This window comes from Marmota flaviventris, chromosome 4 (assembly GCF_047511675.1).
Source record: "Marmota flaviventris isolate mMarFla1 chromosome 4, mMarFla1.hap1, whole genome shotgun sequence".
NCBI classification, from domain to species: Eukaryota; Metazoa; Chordata; class Mammalia; order Rodentia; family Sciuridae; genus Marmota; species Marmota flaviventris.
In genome coordinates this window covers 89521840-89527735 of record NC_092501.1, presented here as the reverse complement: position 1 = coordinate 89527735, position 5896 = coordinate 89521840, and the positions used below count along the sequence as shown (strand labels likewise).

The window sequence follows — 5896 nt, the reverse complement described above, 5'->3', positions numbered from 1 at the left end:
GCAAGCCATTGCATTTTGTTTTGATTCATTTTATTTTTGGAAAATAAAAATTTGATAACCAATTCCTTAACACACAAAGGGGTGCAACATTATACAGTGAAATATTTTGAAATATTTAGAAATATAGATACAATATAATTACTACACCGATGGAGTGTTGTGTAAAAAAGACATAGTGTTCAATATATGATAGAGGCTTTTGATACAGTACTAAAATTCTTTATTCAGCAATTGTTCTGTTTCCATATCCATCTGGATAAAATCTTCCTTTGTATAGAATCGACTTTGCCTGCAATATTCTATATCAGAGCAACCCATCTTTGTCTTTCCAACAAGATCAATCAAAACTAGAACCTATCTCACTTCGGCAGCACATATACTAAAATTGGAATGATACAGAGAAGATTAGCATGGCCCCTGCACAAGGATAACACACAAATTCATGAAGCGTTTCATAATTTTTAAAGTTTCCTCATAGATGATGTATTGTTGATACTGGGAATTGTTAACATTGTCTTTCTCCACAAAAGAGAGATTTTGGACTTATACAAGAGCAATATAAATATATAGGGGAAAAAACATTAACACAACAGTCACAAAGAGCTGGAAAGAAATGCAAATCAAAACTACTCTAAGATATCACCTCACTCCAGTCAGAATGGCAGCTATTATGAAGACAAACAACAAGTGTTGGCGAGGATGTGGGGGGAAAGGTACACTCATACATTGCTGGTGGGACTGCAAATTGGTGCAGTCAATTTGGAAAGTAGTATGGAGATTCCTTGGAAATCTGGAAATGGAACCACAATTTGACCCAGCTATCCCTCTCCTTGGTTTATACCCAAAAGACTTAAAATCAGCATACTACAGGGACACAGCCACATCAATGTTTATAGCAGCACAATTCACAATAGCTAAATTGTGGAGGCAACCTAGATGCCCTTCAGTGGATGAATGGATAAAAAAACGTGGCATATATACACAATGGAATTTTACTCAGTAATAAAAAAAAGAATAAAATCATGGCAGTTGCAGGAAAATGGATGGAGTTAGAGAAGATAATGTTAAGTGAAGTTAGCCAAAAGTTTTCTTTGAAATAAAGAAGTTGATTAATAGAGGGATAGAAAGAGGGAGCATGGGAGGAATAGAGGCACTCTAGATATGGCAGAGGGGTTAGAGGGTAAGGGATGGGGCATAGGGTTAGAAATGATGGTGGAATGCAATGGACATCATTATCCAAAGTATATGTATGAAGACATAAATTGGTGTGTATATACTTTGTATACAACCAGAGATATGAAAAAGTTGTGCTCTATAAGAATTGTAATGCATTTGCTGTCATATATAAATAAATAAAAGTAGGAATTATATAGCTAGCTCATAAATTTACTGGGAGGGGTTGGGGTAGAGCTTAGCAATAGAGTATCCACTTAGCCTGAGCAAGGTCTCAGTTAGATGCATAGCAGTAAAACAAAAACAGAACAGAACAAAAACAAAACAAAAAGTTGTTGGAAGAATTAAATAAATGATATCATATCTCTAAATTGTAAAGCAAATTACCTAGCCCCTTTCACAGGGCTCACTAATTCTCACTAATTTATTATCTCCTCCACCCAAAAGGCTATATATTTGCAGATTATATTACAATATTTTTAAAAATCATTATAACAACTTAGACATTTAGAGAATTTACATATGCAAGTTTTGATTGCTTTCAAGGAACTTCAGTGGTCCACATAATGTAATACTTTAAACTTTGTCAATGCACACATGGTTTGCAGAGTTTTCACTTAACCTGGGCTCGAGCCTGTTCAGCAGTAACCATCCTCATCTCATCCTGAATTTATAGTTCTTAGCTCATGTTTCCATCCATGTACCTGTTGTGAAACAGGAAAGTCTCTATATCTTTTGGGAAATGCCCACTCTAAACAAAAGAACAAATAGGAAAAAAGCAAAATAAGGTAACAACAAAAACATTCTAAATCTAACCAGCAAATAGTATCAGCCCACAACTGAAGAAAAAGTGCAGAAATCTGTGCTTACTCAGAAAAATAGAAATTTAGGATGAATTATGGAGTTGGAATGCCACATGGACAAGTGGCTTGGATGCATATGATGAATTTTGTCGTGCATTCTGTGAGGAGGTAGAGGAAACTCACAAAATTTCAATAAATTTTCCAGACAGAATTTTATTATTTAGCTTTATTAATGAGTCTAGCTCTCAATTTACAGACATATATAAGTCTTAAGGAGTTAATTAAAAGGTTTTAGTAATACTGTACTGCAATTTGTGAGAGAAATTCCATGCTATAATGGTATTTCTAGTTTGGAGAATTTGTAAATGTCTCAGGACCCATCTCTTAAGATTGCTTGCTACATAGCATGAGTCTCTAAGATTTCATCTCACTCCACTCAGAATGGCAGCTATTAAGAATACAAACAACAATAAGTGTTGGTGAGGATGTGGGGAAAAATTCACACTCACACATTGCTGGTGGGACTGCAAATTGGTGCAGCCAATTTGGAAAGCAATATTGAGATTCCTTGGCAAGCTTGGCATGGAACCACCATTTGACACACCTATCCCACTCCCCAGTCTATACCCAAAGGACTTAAAAACAGCATACTACAGGAACACAGCCACATCAATGCTTATAGCAGCACAATTCACAATAGCTAAATTGTGGAAACAACCTAGATGTCCTTCAGTAGATGAATGAATAAAGAATATCTGGTATATATACACAATGTAATATTATTCAACCTCCAACAAGAATGAAATTATGGCATTTGCTATTAAATAGATGGAGCTGGACAATATGATAGTAAGTGAAATAAGCCAATTCCAAGGAACCAAATGCTGAATGTTTTCTGATATGTGGATGCTAACCCACAGTAAGGGAGTAGGGTAGGGAAGCATAGAGGAACTTTGGATTAGACAGAGGGGAGTGAAGTGAGGTAGGAAGGATAGTAGAATGAATCAGACATTATTACCATATGTGCATATATAACTGCATGACTGGTATAATTCTACATAATGTACAACCAGAAGAATGAGAAGTTATACTTATGTGTGATGTTCAATATGCATTCTACTGTCATGTATAACTACTTGGAACAAATAAAAAAATTAAAAAATAAATTTAAAAAATTCTTTATGCAAGAATCACAGCAAATAATCCATTCCTAAAATAATCTATAATATTATTTATTAATCTAAGTAATCTAAAATAATCTCTAAAATACATTTTGATCTACTTCACAGTGTTACTGTGGCTCACGGTAAATTCTCAATAAATACAAACTCTTAGAATTACGTTTTTTTTTTTATTGTTGTTGTGCTGGTGGTGGTTTGTGGTACTAATGATTGAACCCAAGAATGCTCTACAAGTAAGCTACATTCCCATCTCCATTTTCCTTTTTATGTTTTTTTCTGGAACATGGATTCCTACTGATTCAGCCTCTTGAGTATAATTTATCTTTTTGAAGAATATACTCTCTGTTTTTGAAGATGTTGTATAAAGACATATGTGATAATGATAATATCCTCAAAATTGATTTTCCCATGAGAACATATTTGGTTTCAACTTAAAATATTCACTATCCTAAACCAAATTTTATTCTCAAATGTCATATTCTATTCACTATTCCATAAGGTCCAGGATGAGCAAGTAAGGAATATGTTATGAAATGACAGTAAGAGATCCACGTTCCAGCACATGCTGGAGTGTAACCTGTGTATGTCAATGTAATCTGTCAGATTAGGAGAATGAGTTTAATATGAATGAGAAATACAATATGATTATAGTACAAAGCACTTCTCAATTTAGGCTGCATTATTATGAAATGGCCTCCCCAATACAAAATAGAATGGGCCTCTTATATAAGCAGCCAATAGGGCTATTCTTCAACTATCATCTGTTATTATTCATCTTCTATAGGAGTATGTAAGTTACCAAAATCAGCTGCAACAGAAACAGGTAGAAATCAGCCATCTTCAAGCAAGCCAGATGGCACTACAGGAGCAATTGTTGAGCCTGCAGTCAGCTGCTCAATCAATAGCTTCAGGAGCAGGTGGTGTACCTGCAACCAGCATACTTTGTTTATTTGGTTATGGACTTAGTGAAGTCTGCAAACTACAAAATACTATTAAGTTCCTGGAACAAAACCAAAGTCAGGACAGGGATCATCACCAACATGAAATGTCCATTTTGCAGAATGCACATCAACAGAAATTGGCAGAGTTAAGTCACCAGCATCAACAGGAGTCAGATGACTACGAAGGACGGATTGCAGAACTTGAAAAGCTGTTACATGAAGGTGACTCAGGAGTTACGGTAACTGATGAGTCTCATGTCTGGGAGATGCAAAACATGATTCAGGTTCTACAAAGTGAAAACTAGAGTCCACAAGAAGAATTAAAGAACTTGAGGATACAATAAGACATAAAGAAAAAATTATCCTCCACAGAACATGACAGAGATGTCCTGAAGGGAGAAAAAGAGCAGCTCAGTGTGGAAAAGCAACAAATAATTGAAGAATGTGAAAACTTGAAACTGGAATGCAGTAAATTGCAGCCTTCTATGATGGAGGAGAGTGATCCTGTGGCAGGAAAGGGAACAATTCCTCCACAGAGTTCATCAGTGGGAGAAGTGTTCAGACTACAGCAAGCCCTGTCTGATGCTGAAAATGAAAAAAAATGAGACTGAGTAGCTTAAGACAGGATAGCTGTCTTGCTGAAGACAATCTGAAACTTCAACATGTGCAAGTTTTAGAAAAAGAGAAGTCATTATTGAGTCAAGAAAAGGAAGAACTTCAGATATCACTTTCCAAACTTAGCTGGGAATGTGAAGTCATTAAAAGTAAGGCTTCAACAGACATGAATTTGAATATACAAATACATGACTTAACACTGAACTTGGAGGCTAAGGAGCAAGAACTGAATGAGAGTATTAATGAAAAGGAAATGCTGATAGCTCAGTTAGAAGAACTGGACAATGAGCACCTGGAAGCTACAAAGCACATGAATTTGATAATAGATGAGCTATCAAAACAGCAAAATGAAGGAGATGGTCTAATCAAGAAGTTGAAACAAGATCTAGAGTATGAAAAAGAGAGAGTTCATCAACTTGAGGAGGATAATATGGACATAACTAAAGAGTTGCATGTACAGAAAGAAAAGTTAACTGAGAGTGCACTGAGCCTCCATGATTTGCATTTAACCAAGCAGAAGCTTGAAGATAAAGTCGAAGATTTAGTAGGTCAGCTAAGTCAGTCACAAAAAAGTAGTTTAAACATCCAGCAGGAAAATCTGGAACTTAAGGAACACATTAGCCAAAAGGAGGAGGAACTATGTAGAGTTCAAAATGTGTTAAGACATGCTGTTACACATCATCAAAAGGTCATTGAAGATCAAAACCAGAGTCACATGCAACTACTTCAGTCACTACAGGAGCAGAAGGAGGAAATGGATAAATTTAAATACCAGTATGAGCAGATGAAGGCTGCACATACCCAAATGTTTTTTCAAAAAGACAAGGAAATTAAGAATTTGCAGAAAACCATTGAACAAATAAAAGCCCAGGGGCATGAAGAGAGACAGGACATTCAAACAGAGAATGCTGATAGTTTTCAAGAAACAAAAGTGAAAAGCCTTAATACAGAAAATGGGAGTGAAAACGATGCCATATGTAAAGCCAAAATGGAAAATTTTGTGAAAAGAGTCAAAGAACGAGTACTTGAGATTAAACTTCAGAATTCAAAGAATATATCTTTAACCAAACAGATAGATCAGCTGTCTAAAGATGAGGTTGAGAAACTCACTCAAATTATCCAGCAGAAAGACATGGAGAGAGGAGCTCTTCCTGCTAGAATGTCTCTAGTTTCATACACCTAG

The 5896-nt window shown here is 35.6% G+C and overlaps 1 non-coding gene and 1 pseudogene across 1 annotated transcript; both read left to right on the top strand.

Moving 5' to 3' along the window:
* Positions 1–359: 359 nt before the first annotated feature.
* Positions 360–462, top strand: LOC114097669 (U6 spliceosomal RNA). Its single transcript, XR_003583618.1, has one exon. It is a non-coding gene; the product is annotated as a U6 spliceosomal RNA (small nuclear RNA).
* A 4237-nt stretch (positions 463–4699) lies between these two features.
* On the top strand, positions 4700–5896 carry LOC114097610 (thyroid receptor-interacting protein 11 pseudogene; annotated as a pseudogene).